This window comes from Lissotriton helveticus (assembly GCF_964261635.1).
Source record: "Lissotriton helveticus chromosome 1_1 unlocalized genomic scaffold, aLisHel1.1 SUPER_1_unloc_2, whole genome shotgun sequence".
In the NCBI taxonomy this organism is placed as follows: Eukaryota; Metazoa; Chordata; class Amphibia; order Caudata; family Salamandridae; genus Lissotriton; species Lissotriton helveticus.
The window spans coordinates 5,773,022-5,793,371 of NW_027611659.1; positions in this window are offsets into that span (position 1 = coordinate 5,773,022).

Genomic DNA, 20,350 nt, shown 5'->3' on the forward strand with positions numbered 1-20,350 from the left:
AAGGCGCAGGCAAACGACCTTATACAAGAAGGCAAGCTAATTTCCAATGCCTCAATCAAGTGTGCACTTAATGTGGCAGACACTGCATCCGGAGCTGTCAACACTAGTGTCATACTTAGAAGACATGCATGGCTACGCATTTCAGGATTTAAACAGGAAGTGCAAACTACCATTTTAAATCAACCATTTAATCAAAAACAATTGTTCGGACCAGAGGTAGACACAGCACTTGAAAAGATGAAGAAGGATACATATACTGCCAAATCTATGGGAGCTTTACAGTCCACACAAGCTAAAAGTACCTTTCGTTGCTCCTTCTACAGAGGAGGCTCCAAACAGTCTGGAGCAGACAATACAACATCCTTCAAATCTAACACACAAACATCCTCAAACAAGGGGTATTTTAGAGGAGGATATAGAGGAAACAACAATAAAGCAAGAGGTCGGGCTAACAACAATAATCATACCTCTTCCACCACAAAACAGTGACTTTCCTCTGCTCCCCCAACAGCATTCCACTCCTGTGGGGGGCAGATTATCACACTTCCTACCTGTCTTGAATTCCATCACAACAGACAAGTGGGTAAGACAAATTATCCAGTATGGCTACTGCCTGGAACTTACTGCAACCCCTCCAAACATACCACCCAGGCAGCGTCCAATGTCTGCAGAACACCTTACTCGACTCAAACAAGAAGTCCTGTCACTTCTTCAAAAGGACGCAATAGAAATAGTTCCTTTACAACACCAAGGAACAGGTGTTTACTCGCTGAATTTTCTAAAACCCAAGAAGGACGGGACACTAAGACCAATTCTCAACCTCAGGCCCCTCAATCATATACAATCAGATCAGTTTCATATGATCACCTTACAACAAGTGCTCCCAGTGCTGCAACAAGGCGATTTCCTTACAACACTAGATCTAAAGGACGCCTACTTTCACATTCCTATACATCCTGCTCACAGGAAGTATCTGAGGTTTGTACTGGAAGGACAACATTATCAGTTCAAAGTCCTTCCATTCGGAGTTACAACAGCACCAAGAGTATTTACAAAGTGCCTAGCAGTAGTAGCAGCACATCTCAGGAGACAACAAATACATGTCTTCCCTTATCTAGACGATTGGCTCATAAAAGCCAAGTCATTCAATCAGTGTGTTCAACACACACATCACACAATTGAAATATTGCACGACTTAGGGTTCACAATCAACTACACCAAGTCGCACCTGTAACCCTTTCATATACATCAGTATCTAGGGGCTACAATAAACATGTCTACAGCTCTAGCGTATCCCAGTCCAGCAAGGATACAGAGCATTCAAGCCTTAGTCACAGTCTTCCAACACCAACAATCTCTGCAAGCCAGAGTGTTCATGAGACTAATAGGCATGATGGCATCTTGCATCTTCATAGTACCATATGCAAGACTGCAGATGCGTCCGTTACAGGAATGTCTAGCACGACAGTGGAACCAGGCTCAAGGGCAACTAACAGACCTGGTGTTGATAGACAGCCGCACACATCGCTCTCTGCAGTGGTGGAACACCAAAAACTTGACAAATGGGCGGCCGTTCCTCGAACCTGTTCCACAAATAGTACTCACAGCAGACGCATCTCTCTCAGGATGGGGAGCCCATCTCCTACATCATACAACTCATGGGCATTGGACCATTCAACAAAGATTATTCCATATCAACCATCTAGAGCTGCTAGCAATATTCTTAGCACTCAAAACATTCCAACTACAAGTACAAAACAAAGCTGTCTTAATCCGGACGGACAACATGACAGCTATGTATTATATACAAAAACAGGGGGGGGGACACACACTCTACAACTGTCCCAGCTCGCACAGAACATTTGGAGATGGGCCATTCCGCAAAACATATACCTGTTAGTAGAGCACCTTCCAGGAGTTCACAATTAGATAGCAGATCTGTTAAGTCGGCAGATACAACAGATTCACGAATGGGAACTACATCAACAAGTTCTTCAACCATTTTTTCACAAGTGGGGCCATCCAGACATAGATCTGTTCGCCACACAAGAAAATGCAAAATGCCCAACGTTCGCCGTCAGGTTTCCACACCCGCAGTCCAAGGGCAATGCGATATGGATGAACTGGTCAGGCAGATTTGCGTATGCTTTTCCCCCATTACCACTAATACCACTAGTAGTACGCAAGCTCAGACAACAGTCTCTCAAATTAATCCTGGTAGCTCCCACATGGGCATACCAACCATGGTTCACCACACTGTTAGAACTGTCTCTAGTTCCACACCAAAAGCTACGTCTCACACCATCTCTGCTAACGCAGAACCATGGAGACATCAGACATCCTGACCCAAATCAACTGAATCTGGCGATCTGGCTCCTGAACTCTAAGGAGTTTGGTTATCTTAACCTACCTCCACACTGTATGAACATTATTAAAGAGGCCAGGAGATCTACTACAAGAGCTTGTTATGCTGCTAAATGAAAGAGATTTGCCATTTATTGCAACAATAACCAAATAGATCCCCTGGATGCTTCTATCCAGGATATCATTTGCTACCTTTGACATTTACAAAGATGTAACTTGGCACATTCATCTATACACCTGCACCTTGCAGCAATTGCAACATATTTACAAAACAGACAACATCTGTCTCTTTTTAGAGTACCTGGTATTAGAGCATTTATGGAAGGATTAAAGAGAATCATTCCCCCCAGGTTACCACCTTCTCCAGTGTGGAACCTAAACGTTGTTCTTACAAGGCTCATGGGACCACCTCATGGGGCCACCTTGTGAACAAATGTGAACTGCAATTCCTCACATGGAAAACAGCTTTCCTTATTGCTATTACCTCTCTTAGAAGAGTGAGATACAAGCTTTCACAATACAAGAACCATTTTTACAACTACATCGTAACCAAGTGGTTCTAAGAACTAATCCTAAATACCTTCCAAAAGTCATTACTCCTTTTCATTTAAACCAATCTGTAGAGTTACCTGTGTTTTTCCAAAACCCTGACTCTGTAGCAGAAAGAGCTCTACACACACAAGATGTTAAAAGAGCTCTTCTCTACTATATAGATAGGACTAAATCTTTTTGAAAAACAAAACAATTGTTTGTATCTTTCTCTCCACCGCATAAAGGCAACCCCATCTCCAAGGGTGGAATTGCAAGGTGGATTGTAAAATGTATACAAATATGCTATCAAAAAGCAAAACGTACATTAACAGTTCCTCCTAGAGCGCACTCCACACGCAAACTAGGAGCCTCTATGGCTTTCTTTGGGAACATCCCCCTAGAAGACATATGCAAGGCAGCAACATGGTCTACAACACACACCTTAACTAAACACTACTGTGTTTATGTGCAAACCAAGCAGCAAGCTGCAGTAGGACAAGCTGTCCTTAAAACTCTCTTTCTAACCACTGCAACAGATACAGGTGACCACCGCTAGGGGAGACACTGCTGCACAATCGATGCAAAGTGTAGTATCTGCAGCTCATATGCCTCGAACGGAAACTGCTACTTACCAGTATGCATCTGTTCTTGGCATGTAGAGCCTCAGATTACTGCACGCCCTCCCGCCTCCCCGGGACCTGTATCTATTCCAGTTTTATCTTATTTAGATGCACACGCATGGACATCCTTTTCTTTACTTCTGCTAACTCCATCATTTCCCATGGCGAAAAACAATCTAAGGATGGAGCCGATGCCCATGCGCACTATCGTCCAAGGGAGGAGTCACCTATCTCCTGACTACAAAAGACTTCTTCCAAGACGACGACAACATGCAATCATCTGAGCCCAACACCAGGTGGCGATCTAATGCAAAGTGTAGTAATCTGCAGCTCTACATGCCAAGAACAGATGCATACTGGTAAGTAGCATTTTCCTTCTCCCACATTGCCCCGGTTTCAATCCTGGTCCAGGGGCGTACAAATAATGGAAACCACATACCCTTTAGCAAGTTTTAACTTTCACTCTGCTGCCCCCACTACCCTGAGCTCATTATTGTGGTACTTAGTATACCATGCTCTAAAACAAAACATGCCTGAACTCCTCCCTCTCAGTGAGGGGGTTGTATCACAGTGCAAGGAGATTGCCAATGAGGAAGCATGCCAACTATGGTGGGTGAGGGAAATCGTCCTTTTAAAGGGATATTTCATCTTAGCTAGGTCTTCATTTGCAACAGAAATCCTCAAAGACCCAAGGGTTTCTTGATTGTGGTAGAAATACATTTTTACCACTTCATTGTACGTTCAAGCACAGACCATTGCATGAAATGTGATCTATGTAGGGAAAATACTCTGTGCACTGAGAAAATGTGTTAAAATAACAGAAAGTTGATACTCTCATTTAATACCTTCTTATACCTGGATTTATCTAGAAGAAAAGTCTGTTAATTCTAGCAGATTTTTGATACTACAAGGTATAAGAAATTAGGGGATCTTTATTTGATATCTTTATCAGTAAATTATCTGAAATTATTGAACTTAAACTTTTGCAAGTATTATTTCTAAAGATTAAGCTCTCAAATAAATATTGTGCTTGTTTTAGTAAGAAAGATAAATGATCTAGGAGAAACCAGTAACTGGTGTCAGTATTTTCCTCAGGAAGTTTCAAGTTATAGAGTGAAAACACTTTTTAGAATGCCCCAAAAATTGTGATAAAAATATTTCAATATGTTGGACAAAAATAATAGGTACATTGCATGACAATATTGAAATGGGAAATAAAATAACAGGAACAAATATTTACGCCATATGACAAAAATATTAGAGACTAAATTTCAGCAATATAGGAAATACTGAGGTTCATGAATTAATAATCCATTTGGTAAAATTGGTTGCTTGTGGAGTCAGCAAACTACTGTCTCTGTGATTGCTTTTAAATATAGGCATTTTGTAATGCACCCCATTTTTTGGGGGGAAAACAGATTTTATTAGTCAAGTAGCACATATCAAGCAGCACCCTGTAACCCAGAGGCAACTGCACAATCATTACAACAAAGTCACATTTGCCCTTGACTGTTCGGTTCAAAGTCTTTCAGCCCCCAAGGAATTTCTGCCCCCAAAACAATAGCGTATAGAAAACCCCCCTCCCATACTCCCAACTCCCCCCCAAACACCCCCCCAGGTCACTCAAGTCCACAGTTCCATAATCACAGTTATACAGAATAACCATATACCATAAGGCACTCACAGTCCACCCCACCACTCCTTCGGCACATTCCTTTGTATTCGCCTGCAGTCTCCCCCTAACCCGGCAGTAACTGCTCATCAGGAGGGTCCAGCCACAGTCCCCGATATTCTGCCCACCTGTTCCAGATTTTATAATGCTTGTGTGGACACCCCCTCGCCACAAAAATAGGCTGCTCCAGGCCCATGCAAAAATCTAGACCATTTTTCCAGACTGCTACTGATGGGGCCCTTGTCGCTTTCCACGCCTGTGCAATGTCTCGTTTTGCTAAGGTGAGTCCTAACAATAAGAGGTGCCGTTTGTATCTGTTACCTCCCACCCCCTCCATATGCACCCCATTTTACTTTCAGATTTACAGATGTCCCCTTGGGTTCCTACCTCCAGTTAATGATTTCAGCCCACATTTGGTTTCAAAGCTTAATACAAACCTTAAGGATGTACTGAAGTATCCTAAAGGGCCCCTATTAACATTCCCCTTACAAATTCTGAATTGTGAAGTGGGCTTAGTACATTTCAAAAAGGGGTTTAGCATTTGCAAACTCTCTGAATTACCGAACCAGTGAATTTTTGAACAATAAGACCCTTGGTACAGGAGGCCATTTTTCTCAATTCCCTCCATATTAAGTTTGCTAATAATGTTAGTTGAATGATAACCTGTGCACGTACCTATTTTGTGTTAGTGTTGCTTCAGATCAAATAAAAATCATCACACATAAATCTTACACAATACTTAAAGACAGCATTTCTGACATCCAGCTTTAATGTTTTGTTAAATATATTTGCAAATGTTGTCACTTAAAAAGGAAAGCAGCTAAAGCGGTCTCTGGACATAAAATAGGATGTATTCATAATCTTTAGATACATTTTCTGAGTTTCAGGAACAATGTGTGTCTTCTGGGTTTACTCTAACCACTATAATAAACATATTCAATGCTTTTAGATTTGATCTGTTTGTACTGGTTTCTATTGCAGACAATAATCTAGATTTAGACCAAGGATCAATTCCACCCATGGCTTTTAAAATATATTTATCAATGATCTCTATTAGTGTTATCGCAACTAAAACTGTAATAGAACTGATCTGAGAGATGGACCTTCAAGTATTATGCTCAGTCAATTTATTGAACAAACTATGGAGTTAAAATCTGAATAAATTAGATCATCAAGCATTGCCTGACCACTGTATTTTACATCAATAGATTACTTATCTGCACATTTTCTCTAAGTAAAATTCAGTCATCTTCTATTTTTCACGGAGCTCGTGCTGGGGCTGTTTGAACTCTTTAAAAAATATGACATTTAAATGTCCAAAATATCAGGAATTCTAGTTTCAAGCCTGGTCAAACCTTAATGAATGCTACACCAAAATATGCCCTTGTGTTCCTACATTTTATTTTGCACCATGATTCAGAAATGGCATGTTTTTCCTTTCGGAGGTAAAATTCTAAATATATTTCTTGTTGTTGCCAGCCGAAACATTATCACTGATTGGGAAGATAACAACAAGTGGTTCTGTGATGCTTGCTGGAATGGGAAGTGTTTAATCAAAAGGTGGATTGAATTCAAGTTTAGGTGACAATTTTACAAAAGTGTGTGGATTTTGAATATATTTCAAATTGTTGATCTCCAAAAAGGCCTAAATCAATAAATTGAATTGAAATTCAAGTTTATCATTTGAATCCTATTGTTGGAAAAGATGTGATTTTGAACCCCATGAGGCGGTTCCTTTCCAGAAAGCATTCAGGTTGTAATCATGAGTCAAATAATGCTCAGGAGGTTAAAATATTCAAATTGAATTCTAATTACATATGAAATGTTCATTGTTCAATATATTTCTCTTAGTATTTTAATGTGAGGACTTTATTGCTTAAGGACATTATTTAGTATTTGTTTTTCTACATGTAGGAAGCATTACATTAATGAAATCACTGTATCCCACCTTCTTTCTTTCCTTTCCTGTTCTTTATGAACGTTTCTATTGTTGAACTATAAAGATTGCCTGAAATTAGGAATTGTGCTCTACATAACTTTGGTGTGTTACAGTATGTTGATTTTTATGTACAACTTTTGTCTCTTATGTGTATGACAACTGATGTTTTGTTTTGCTTTAATAATCAGCTTATGATTATTAGATCTTATTATTCAATAAAATGTTTCAAACACAAAAAATGGTAGTTGATATGTATTTACAACTGCAGCATTTTTATTGTATGGGCACTTTCAAAGGGGCCAAAAAGATGGTCTGCGGGATGACGGAGGACCACATTGGCATCAGCAGGGAGAGGTTTGGGCAGGTGATTAGGGGTTAATGTAAGGTTGGAAGTAGGGGGAACAAAGCATGTACATTGTGTGGACTGTGACTCCTGGAGTTATTGTGAGGGATACCGTGCTACCCTGTAAATGAATCCCCTAGTGAATATTATCCGCAAACTTTATTCGGTTTTATAAAGGAAAACCATAAAAGTCATACATAAAATGATAAAACATTTTCCAAGTTACAGATTGACAAATATAATATGTCCAAATTAATCAGAACACAAGATAAAAATTAATGAATTACAGTACAGAAGTTAATCGCAGCTTGACCTGAGTCTAACAGCGACCCTTAAAAAGTTAAGCGTATGCAAAACAGTGTCATTAGAGCAGTTATTAAAAGATCAGAGCTGGTTTCACCCTCTTAAAACCCGCTTTTTTGAGAATGGGAATAATAAATAACTTTCTAGGGACAGCAGAAAAACTACAAAACCTTAAAAAGTGCATCATGTCCTGAGGAGACTCACCGTTGCAGCCACAGGGCATGAGGCACAGGCCTCTATGAGAGCCACGAGGGTGTGCCAAGAGGTAATGGAAGAGGTTGGCCCGAAACAGGGTCAATAGAAAACGATCATGGATGCTTTTAAGCCCTAGAAGATAAGGTTCGCTGGTTGGTCCGGTTTTTAACACGATGTACATACGCACACTAGGCTTACACAGCTCATTTCCCTCTCTTTCATAGCAGCTCATTCTTAAAAAAACTCTCTTTGACCAGAGAAAAGTCCCTATTACATATGCACTCAGGTTTAGCAAATAGTTTCTACCTACCCTGGAGAGGCCAACTCTTCTATACTGGAGCCATCGGATGCTTGAGACATGGTCAAGTGAAAGTCATTCCCGTAGGACATCTTTGCAAGTGTATTGTCTTAACCCCTTGGCTGCGGGGCATATTCCCCTGCTGTGATGGGGGAGTGGAGGGGCGCGCACAGTCCCCGGTGCTCATGACGAGCTCAGCTCATCATAAGCCACGGTTCTTGTGTGCTCATGACGAGCTGAGCTTGTCACGGCCACACCCATTTCAATGGAACGCTCAGCACAGCAGGGGAATAATCCCCGCGTGTGAGCATTCTAACGGCCGTGACGAGCTCAGCTCGTCATGAGCACATGGGAACCGTGGCTCATGACGAGTTGAGCTTGTCATGAGCATGGGAGGGGTTAATAAGACGAAATATTAAGCCACAAAGACAGGGGACGGAAATCCAGTAAATCTGAGAGGAAAGAAATCCCCAACTCTTCGTGCACGACATAAAATGGGTTGCTTTGTGGGACAGAAAGGGCACGTCGCAGGAAAGAGTTTTCAGCACTTTGCACTGCCCCTACCCCAATGTGACCGCATATCTCACTCCCATAACTAACCTTTGAGATATATTTGGCTTCATATATCTTCAAGAGAGCCCCTATTGGCTTCCCTTCCACTCTGCTGGCAAAGTTAAGAACAGCTGCAAAAGCTTTCACTATATCCCCTTTCTTGCAAGTCAGCAAAGGGGCACCAACTCAAGGAATCGTTACACAACTCCTAAATAGGAGAAAACATTGGTCTTCGGTATTGACAAAAGGTGAACTGCTTAGCTTTACGAGGTCCTACCTGCAAAAATGAACGAATTGGAATGATTAAACGAAAGGTTCAAGTCCTTCATAAAAAGGGCAAAAGAATTAAGAAGAAGTTGTAGGCCCCTAGTTGTCCTCGCCCAAGGACTGCGTCGTCCGCGTAAAGGAGGACTGGCAGGCTACGCTTGCCTACCTGGGGACAATCAGCATTTGTGCTTTGCAACATCTATATTACCGGTACTGATCATTCAATTTCACCTCACGTGCTATAACTATGCCGACGACACACAAATACTCCAACTGGAACACCCCAAAGACATTGGAAAATCACCAATTTTCAGTTGTCTCAGAGCTGTGAATCAGTGGATGACTTCGAGCCATCTCAAATTGAATGCTTCCAAAATGGAAATATGCAAATGTGGCGATTGGAAACATTATGACCCGCTTGCCGCCTGGCCTGATGAACTGGGATCACCGCCTAAAGTTTCGAAGGAAGTTAGAAACCTCGGAATGACCATGGACTCCAATCTATCAAAGAATGCCCAAATGGACAAACTAGCAAGATCAAGCTTTGTCACTATAACATCACTGCAACAAATGTTCCCTCATTTGGGATTTCCACACAAGGTCCAAGCTACGATCTCCCTTGTTCTGTCCAAACTCGATTACTCCAATAGCCTCTACCACGGATCAAATTTAACGACAATGAAAAGACTACAACCGATTCAGAACTCGGCTGCCAGACTACTCTTGCATATCAAACCGGGAGACCACATCTCACCTGCCTTGAAAGCCCTGCATTGGTAACCGGTTGCCAGAAGATCCACATTCAAGCTACTTTGTATCGCCCACAAAGCACTACATGGAATGGGACCGCTCTTCATTAGGAATAAAATCAACAAACACATTCATCAAAGGAACCTCTGCTCTAAAGGGGCATCTTGCCTCAAAATCTTAAGATACCAGAAAAAAACATGGGTGGCACAACCTTCTCTGTTCAAGCAGCCAAACTATGGAACTCTTTACCCCCCAACATACACTGGAGGAGAAGAATCAGCAGGACCGCAGCAAGGCAGAAGAGATCCACTATGTGTGGTTCGCCACCGAATGGTAGACATTGCCAGAGATACTGCTGCAGCCCGCAGCAGCTCAGGAGAGCTCTGAGCAAGGTGGGGCGCATCATTATCTGTAAACTTCTTAATAACCTTGGGCACTCCCACCGGTCCACCATGACACCCCTACTAGAGAGAAAAGAGACACAGAGTGTTTGGAATCCTTCATCGTGGGTGACCTGGTGACGGGAGAAAATAGTAAAAAATAGAGTAGCTTACACCTTGCATTGTTCCTATTTTTAGGTCTTGCGCCTAGCGTTGCACTGCATAGCATCGCTTCGCGCAGGGCGTGGCATTTTGTAATCGAAAAAGGGGGTTTCAGCAGTCGCTTTGGACTGTAAAACGCTCATGCGTGTGCTTTTTTGTTTAGTGCTACCCAATTGGCCTTTGCGTGCGTCTTTTTATAAAAGACTGCACGCAATTGGCCAAAGGCGGGCGCGTTGCTCCGCCCACGGCCTATTGGTGTCTATTACGCGCTTGGTGCATGTAATAGACACCAATAGGCAGTCACCTGGTTTCTATTAGCGTGCACACACGGGTGCGATAATAGAAACACATGCCTTACAGTGGCGCGCGCTCGCGCTTCTTCTTCATTGAATTTCCTGTTGTGTTTCACTTTTGTCCCCTCCCATGGCCCCATGACTGAGTATCCAACGTCATCATGACGACCTCGGACCTCGATCTTTCTTTGGTGGAGATCTCGTCCTCTTCCCTCCGACCGACCCTGGTATTGCTCTCTTCTGGGGTTGTTACGGCTAAACGCTGCTTTGTCTCTCCATCACTGGAGGCGACCCCCCTCCTCCTTGCCTCCCGCGCTCCCGACGAGGGCGAAGTACCCCCTTCTTCTATGCTCGCCCATTTCTAAGGCAGTTTGGGCTGAGCAGGATTTGCACCCACCCCGGCCACAGGGTCCTGTGCAGACCCCCATCTTGGTCGCCATGCCACTTGCTGCACCGCCTACGCCGCTCCCAGACAAGGCTGGGCTCTGTTGGAGCTTGTTGTGTCTCCCGCCCACCCACTCTAGCCAGTCCAGAAAGTCCAGCTTGGAACTTCTATGCCGACCACCAAGCCTTGTTGCTGATCCCCGCTGGGTGCCAAGCTACCTGCTATAAGGCCTCAGCTGACACAGGACTAAGGTGGGCCGAGACGGAGCGTGTTGGATCACCCGCCCCACCTGCTCTAGCTTTCCGGAGCACCCTGCTTGCTGAAGCTACTACAATGATGCATCCTGGACGAGGCAGGGGTGCATCAGTGTAGGAAGTACCTCCTACTGCCCTTGCCTGTCGTGGCTTGGCTGTTGGGTATTATTCCTGACCAGTCCTGCATCTGTGCTGCCCGGCACTCTCTGGCTACACAAGCCTGACCGCCGAGCTGATTAGTGCGGATCTCCGTGAGGTGGTGATCGTAACGGGCCTTGCTCCTCTCCTGGGCTCTTGTTTGGGTCTTTCTTGGCCCTGGCTGCTGTTCCTACCCTCACGACATAGGTGAGCGCCACGCCTGGTGCCCTCGCCATTGAGCTCTGGTGTGCCCCACTGGGGTCTTTCTACCTCATATCCATCGAATTCGGGTGGGTGTTCGTGGCTGCCCGCTGGGTTGCCACTCTTGCCCTGCCTTTTACCCTGCCTGTGAACCTCACACTCTTACTGCTGGTTTTAGTAAAGGGGTGAGACTCTGGAATGCTCTTCCATAAGAGCTTTTAAGTCCTCAATCCATGTTTTTCTTTGTGTACAACCACAAAGCTGTCTGTCTCATCTTGTGTCTAATTCTTCTCGGTATGACTGTTGTGTAAGTGCTTTTGCATGACGAATAGGAGAGAGCGGGTAAACCGCGTGCCACTCTCCCTCAAAGTTAGCTCTGGCTCACTTATTAGTTGCTTGCCTGGATCAGGTGATTAGCATGCACCGCAAAAGGCTCAATTTTAAATGGAGTTGCAGGTTACTTATTGTAGCTCTGTTTAGGATTTAAAAAAAAACATATCACAACTTACTTGGAAGCTACATTGGCATTTAGTGTCCGGGAATATATGGAAAACGCTTTGAGGCGGAGCCTCTTTCATAATGTCAGCAGGCGTCTCTGGTTGTTCCACATACCTGATGCACCATTCATTAAGGAGGGAAGTATAGACCTCGATAAACCCTTCTGTAGCACTGCAAGATATGTCCAGGAGGGCCAGATCACTATGAAAACCACTTAAAATCTAATTTACAGGCAGCGATTCTGAATGGAATAGGGTTATTCAGTGGCTGTTTATCTCGAATATCTGGGATTAATGCTCCAGCATTTCTGTTTAAAAAAAAAAGAAAAAAAATTGTTTCTAGCAGCTTGGTTGATATTGTCGATGCGCTTAGCCTGGATGTACATTTTCGAGGCTTGAGGTGTGATACGAAAACACTATCTATGCTCCTGATAACTGCAGTTTGCTGTGAGTAAACCTGACATCAAGGTTGGAATGTGTGCTGCTTGTGTTCGTACTGTATGCGTTTTTGTGATGGTAAGTCTGATGTGCTGGACAGAGCGACGCTGGCTAAAGGCCCTCTCTACATTTGGTACCCGTGTTTGGCTTTTTTTTCCTGTTTGTGTATTTTTTAATTTCACTCTGAAATAATGGCAGTGAATATTTATATTTAACAGATGCACACATGACATACAGCCATAGCACAACAGAAGCAAGTGGTGAGGTGTGAAGTAATGCAATACTGCATTACATGGCAGTGTTTGTGAAGAACTCCAAAACTGCAGGCTTTCGTCAACTTAATTCGCACAGTTGCTCTTTAACCCACATGAACATTTTATTCACATTTAAAACAAGCATTTGCAATGCAATAGGTCTCGCATTATTAAAGTTTGAGCTATTGGTGTTGCATTATTTACCAATGCCAATAGCTCAAACGTTAATAATGCGAGACCTATTGCATTGCAAATGCTTGTTTTGGGAGGAGACTGCCAGTGGCACCATCCCTCAAGAAACCTGTGGAGAGAAAAAGGAATCCATTACTACACCTGTCAAGACGAAGAAGCTGCAGCCCCCACTCCTTTTGTTTTGTCCTCATCTCACCTTTAAGCATTGAGTGTTACAGCCGTTGTCGTGGACCTGGGCTCCGTCCGGCCAACTGCGGATGCTTAGGTCCCCAGACCAACTCTTTATACTGGAGTTTAAGGTGTAATCATAGGACTGGGAGCCTTCGCACTTCAGTATCTACACAGTCTCAGCTCTCTGCCCATGGTGATAAGGGGTTGCCAGAGGCTATTTAAGGTGTTACCAACACTGGCTAAATGAAGGCGAGCCATTGCAAATGCAGAATTCAGCCAGTCCTCCGTTCTTGGGGGGTTAGGGTCTATCCATTTCAGGCAGATCTCCCTGCGCGCTAATAGGATCAGACACAGTAATAGTCCTCTATCTCTTACAGCCAAGTTTTTTGTTGATAGGCGGTCATCAGTAAAAAAGACTAGAGTCCCATTAACCATGATGTTGGTAGCAAAAATCCTGCGCAGGTAGCCTCTGATTCCTTCCCAAAATGTTACCAATTTTTCACATTAAAAAAAACCATCGATATATTTTGCTTTAGGGGCCAGGCCTCTATAACATTTAGGCTCGGGTATTGGGGCAAACTTTGCAATTTTAGCTGGGGTATAATAGATACGATTAGTTACAAAGAAATGGTTTTTATTTAGGCTGGCGGATTTAGTATATTTGTATAAAAGATTTAAGGAAGGCTCTAATAATTCCTCTATTATTGATTGGAAGGGAGATTGCCTCCACACCAAGGCCTGCAATGGAATGGCTTTGTCGTCTGCTTCAACCATTTTCCTGTACCAAATTGATACCTCTCTCTTAATCTGATGTTCTGACATAAAGAGATTCTCAGTTTCCCAATCTCCCATTATACCCCCGCTCTCTGCCTCAAACCATGATTTCAGTTGTATAAACTTAAATTTGGAGAACCCAGGGCCTATCTTAGCTTTTAGTATTTCCCACCAATACATCCCATTGGTACCCCCCAGATCTGACCAAATGGAGACTCCAGCCTCCCTAATAGGGGCACCCAAACCATCTTTAAGACAAAGAGGAGTCCCCGGGGAATCCCAAATGGGGGCATGGTCTGAATAGTACCCTATCTCGCACCTAGTCCTTACTTTGCACCAGATTTCTAGCGTATTTTTCAGGACCTTTAGGCGCACCTTCTTGAAGAATTTTTTTGCTCCAAATTACGGGAACGTGCGATCGGCCCGAGGTTATCTAGAGCACAGCTTTCCAAACTGTGTGGCGCGACACATTACTGTGTCGCGCCCCAGCCGTAGTTGCTTTTTTTTTTTTTAAACTTGTTTTTATTAGCATTTCGATATTGCACAACACAGACCATATCCTGAGACATATACACAATAGAGTGCACGAACAACAGTGGGGGTCGAGAATGGGGGAACAGTGGCAGTTGGGTCGGGTCCGTTTGGTCCGTGTGCTAGCAGTAGTAAGAAACGTGTGGGGTATAAACTAGGGGAAGAAGCATGTGGGTGCAAAGTGTGCGTAAGAAAGGGGGCGGTATGGGTCTGGTGAGACTGGACGTGACTAGGTGTATTGCGGAATCGTGGTGCTATCAGAGAGGGAGCCTTAGGCCTGGGATCATGACTGCATCGTGGGGCCAGGGGTGGCGGAACTGGGCGGGGGAGTTTCCGGAGCTCTCTCCTGTGTCAGCTGTTTGAAGCAGTGTATTAACATGGCCCATTCCATGGAGATGGGACGCTTCCGGGCCCCCTTAACCTCTTCTTCACGTAAAGCATCCTCCTCCGCCGCTGCCCACTTACATACCGCTCCCACCCATGCCGCCAAGGGGGGCCCGCGGGGGATCGCCAGTGCATGGCTATGCTCCTCTTTGCCAGTAATAGTGCCAAAGAGATGAAGCGCTTGTGTGCCCTGAGATGCTTGTGGATCCAGAATATGCCCAGCGCGCTGGCCTCCCAAGTGGAGAGGGTTGTAAGTCCCATGAGGTCCGTCAGAGTGGTGTGGATCACTTGCCATAGAGTGTGGAGGGTACGGCAGCTCCAGAACATGTGACGGAAGTCTGCGTCCTGGGAGTGACATCTGGGGCAAAGGAATTGGGAGTCGGGGTAGAATTTTTGTAGGCGTGCTGGCGTCAAATATGCCCTATGAAGAATGTTGTATTGTACGTTTTTGAAACGGGCATTTCTAGATGTCTTTTTGGGGGCTTTGAGTGCCTTGACCCATTCAGAGTCGTGTAGTGGGCGTCCGGTGTCGTCTTCCCATGTGGCGCGCAGCGCTGTCAGGGGTGTATGCGCAATGTCGCGTAGCGCCCTGTATAACCAGGTAACCAGGTGTCGGCCCGTCCCCATGTGTAGGATGGCGTGTATAACCGGATGCGTATCTCGTTCCCCAGCCTGAAGGTTGTGATGGGGCGGAAGCCTTCCAGGAGCTGACGATGACGCAGGAACTGACCTGGGGGGAGGCCGTACTTGACCCCAGCCGTAGGTGGGTCGCGCGATGAGATGACTTCTGCCGGGAATCGGCAGTCGAGCTGCAGGGGCTCTTAGAAGGGGTGAAACAACAACAAAGCCCTATTAAAATGCGCAAGGTCTTTAATGACCTGTGAAGTGCTCGGGTGCGGCTGTGAGCAGTCCCGGGCTGCCACACACGACAGGGGAGGGGGGTGAGTGGGATGACCCTCTGATGCCAAGGGGGGTGGGGGCTGAAAACCTTTGATGTCCACCTCATCTCCCGTATAAGGCAACCCTCCGGGCACTCATGACCACTGAACACATACAGGGTCCCGTCTCATCCCTCCTATAAGGGCAGCCTTGGGGTCCCTCATGACACGTTCACTGCTAATCCCCCCCCACCCGTCCTCCTGTAAGGACACTCTGGGGTCATTGCCCGTACAGTGCTGCTGCCCGCCTCACCCCTCCTGAAAGGGCAGCCAGGTTTGGTCAATCATGGCCAGTGAGTGGCATGTACAGTGCCCCCGTAGCTTGTCATGTGTGGGCAGGGTGGGGGGACGTGCATGAACTGACCGAGCCTGTGTGGAAGCAGCGTGGGGTCACCCACGCTTGCAGAAGATGGCTTTTACAGGCACTAATCTACTTTCTCTTAGTCAGTCACCTATGAGCAATAATCCACGCACCACATGATGCATCTCCTGCAGGATGGTCCAACGGTCCAGCGTGGACGTGGCTGCTGAACTCGGTCCGTCACCATGTGTATCAGAACGTGTTGTTAACCTGGCTCAACACTCTCCATTAATATTATCAAGCCAATGAAAGCGGAGGTGTCACTCCTGCAGGAAAAGCCAGACATTAGGCACAAAAGCTACATCCGGGTCAGCTTTCGGCTTCCAATTCGTGTTTCTAAGCACTTCCTAGCCTGTGTAGGGAAAGGTGCTGATGGACAGAGAATAAGATGAAAGGATTTGCTAAAGATCACACAGTTTGAGCAAGTGTGGAAGGCAGGATGAAACCACGGATTTTCATGCCGTGGTTTCATCCTTGCTTGCTATTTCAGATGTTTTAACCCCTGATGAACTGCAGGGAATAAAAGATTGCCTAAAAGAGGCTGAGCTTTAGATGACATCTGCAGAAGTATGATGGGGGGGGAGGGAGAAAGGGGGGTCCTCAAGGAGCAATTACATTAATAAATAATGGTAGAAAACATCCTTTACGTTTTACCATGCAGCTTTTGCCAAACTTTTTTGTTGAGCAAACTAGAGCCAAAGGTATCAGAGCGCTTTACCTGAGCACCAGTTGTGTTACAGACAGACACTTGCATTTTTGTGTGTGTGTGTGTGTGTGGCGTTGTGTGTGTGTGTGGGGGGGGTTGTGTGTGTGGGGGTTGTGTGTGTGTGTGTGGGGGTTGTGTGTGGGGGGGTTGTGTGTGGGGGGTTGTGTGTGGGGGGGTTGTGTGTGTGGGGTGTGTCTGTGTGGGGTGTGTGGGGTGGGTTGTATGGGGTGGGTAAGGGGGTGTAGGGGTGTGTGTGGGGATGTGTGGGGTGTGTGTGGGGGGGTTGTGTGGGGTGTGTGTGTGGGGTGGTGTGTCTGTGGGGTGGTATGTGTGGGGTGGGTGTGGGGGGGTTGTGTGGGGTGTGTGTGGGGTGGGGTATGTGTGTGTGGGGTGTGGGGTCTGAACCCACCATAGGTGGTTCGGGCTCGCTTGCTGCGCTTCCTTGCGTTACCGTGTCCCTGAATTTTTTTTCACAAAAAGGTGTGTCACCAACATGAAAAGTTTGGAAAGCTGTTATCTAGAGTCACCAAAGCGGCCGGGCGAGCCGAATTGGTCTTGGTCTGATAAATGCACGCATCCCGGGAGGTCAGCGCTCATCGGCATGTATTAGCTCTAGATTTACCACAGTTATCCAAGTAACAGATGGAGCGATCAAAGGAACCATAACTGATTTAATGAGCCATTCGCAGTTTCACTGTACCGGCCGTGTGTACTTACACGTGCATGGCTTCATCTTTGAGACAACCATTACCTGGTTGATCCTGCTAGTAGCATATGCTTGTCTCGCAGCCCCCACTCCTTACCCTTTTGGAATTGTGTTCATCTATATTATTGATTTATAAAACATTAACAATATCCTAACACCCAAATAAAAAGCAAAATTCACGGAAGAACCAAATCATCAAAGCCATATTTCCCTCCCACAATGCCTTTGGGAAAATTGTTGGTTGACAATATTTTAAAAGACAGGTAGTCAGTCTAGTCAACCAAAAATGTTTTTCTCCTAATGGGCGAATAAGGCTACAAGCAGATAAGAAATTGAACATAATGAAGGGGTAGAAGGGAATGCAAAGGAAAGGTAACTCATTCCTGCCATGCTGTACTGTTGTGGTAACTGGTAGTGCAAGACAACATTGGGGATCCATGACCACGGTCTCTGTCCCTGTATTTTTCTGTTCTCTTTTTTTGATAAACTATTTTTATTGTCTTCACACACAAATTCAGCCACATATTACAATGCATAAAAGCATAGGTATATACAAAAGGTAAGACTTTCCCGATGTAAAAATCTGGCAGGTTACAAAATAGTATAAGTAAACATTTCCATAAATCTAAATCTGTCCCCCAGCCACTTCCCCCACACCCTGCGATATTTCCTAGGACAACCACGTGTTTAATACAATGTTTTCTCCTGCGCGGCTCACCAGTCAACCCCGCTCCGCCATCGTCCAACACTCTGAGATTCCGGACATATCCAAGAGGCAGCTATGTCCCTTTTAGCCACATCCAATGCAGTTGTGAGAAACAGTTTTTCATTCCTGGATCCGTTTAGCCCATCCGTAATCCCCACAAGTTCATGTCGAGGATCATGGGGGACCACCCAACCCAGCACCTCCGTAAGCTCTTCTTCAATGTCACCCCAGAACCGCGACAATTTGGGACAAGCCCACACCATGTGGAAGAAGACAGCGGGATCATGTCCGCACCTGGTGCATGCAGGGGAGGGGCAGAGTCCAGCCTGAGGAAGGCGGGCTGGGGTCAAGTAGGCGGCGTGCAAGTAGTATAGCTGGACCAAGCGAAGCCTGGCGGAATGAGTGATCATCCTTGGGGCCATCAGGGCATCACCCCAATCCACTTCATCCAGAGTTCCCACCCATTGATGTCGGAGTCGGTCGAGCGTGGACGGAGCATTATTAATTAGTGTGCAGTAGATGCGGGAGACTTCCCACCTTCCCCAGGTCCCCAAGCATGATCTGTGCCTCAGGCGGGTTGTGCTCAGGGATGCGTGTGCCCTCAGAGAGGTGTACATGGAGGGCGTGACGCAGCTGCAAATATTTGTAGAATTAGAACTGGTGCAGGGAATACCGGGTCCGTAAGTCCGCAAAGGAACTGTTGGACTTGGCCCTTCTGGCAGGTTCACCCCTGAACTTTTTGCCTGGTATTATTAAATAATTATAGTGATTGCTGGTCATTGCGCACTTTGACACTGTGGCGCAGGGTAAAGTGTGTGCGCTCCCTGAGTGTGTGTGTGAGATTGGCCTGCCCTCCCATAGGAATGCATGGGGAATGTATGTGTCCCTGGTAGTTCCTGATGCGTGGGGTGTGCAGGCTCGAGTCTGGTATGTGAGTACTTGTGTGATTGAATGCTGCGCAATGGTATGTGCTGCGTGTTTGTGTCTAATATGTAAGTGCCACTTCTAGAAGTGTACCTGTGTGTGCAGTGAATGTGCTGGCGTGTGATTGGCTGGAGCTGGCTGGGGTGCCAGGCTCCATGAGTCATGATGGGTCTGCCCGGTGGTGAGTGTTGAGATTAGCATGTGTGATGTGAGGGAGTGGTGCACCTGGGTCCTGAATAGGGCTGGGCTTTCCCCACACAATGCTGGCTCCGCCCCCTGAGGTGCGACTGATGACCCTAGCCTGCCTGGTGAATGGAAAGGGTGGCTGGGGAAAACAAAGTACTCTAAAACCAGCTGCAACTGGTTTCTACCCCACCCTGCACCCAAGACAAAGGTTTACTCTGTATAAAAAGGGGCTGTGTCCCCTTACAAAATGTTCTTGTGTGCCTACTTGAATCTGCCAGGGGTGTGCTGCTGCTGGGACCCAGGGGAAGGCTTGCCTTCCTGGGCCCTGCCCAGCCCATGGACTGCTGATGCCCTGGATTACTGGAGGAGCTATGGGGACCCCTCTGCCTGGCCTGTGTGCTGAGGGCTTCTTTTGTACCCTCCTGCCCTCTGCCCCTAGGAGGACCTTGCTGCTGGGGCCCTGGTTGCTGAAAGAGGTCATTCCGTAGGGCCCTGGTGCTGCCTGTGCCCCCCAGCGCCTTGAAGGGTGCTTTAATTGTCCGCTGTGGGCAGATCGCTGTTGTTTTCCCTCGGAGGGTAGCGCTCCTGCCCTTAATTGACCCCCATTGATGCATTGGCTAATAGCAACGCGGGTGTCCACCCCGCTCCTCGCTGTACGACTACAGTGTAAGCACCGAGAGCCCTAACCCTGAGATTCTTGCACCTTGATCTGCCTTTATATGTATTCCCCCTTTCCACTTGGAAAAGTGAGATATGGGTTTGAAACCCTGAACAACCTTTGAACCTGCTGTGATACACCTTGACGGTTACAAGTTTCATGTTTGAACCTCCGGCGTGAGCTCCAGTACGCTGCTTGTCTCACACCACGTTCCATGCTTTGGCTCATACGATCAACCTTGAACCATCTCCACAACTTGGAAGCTCCGAAGACTTCG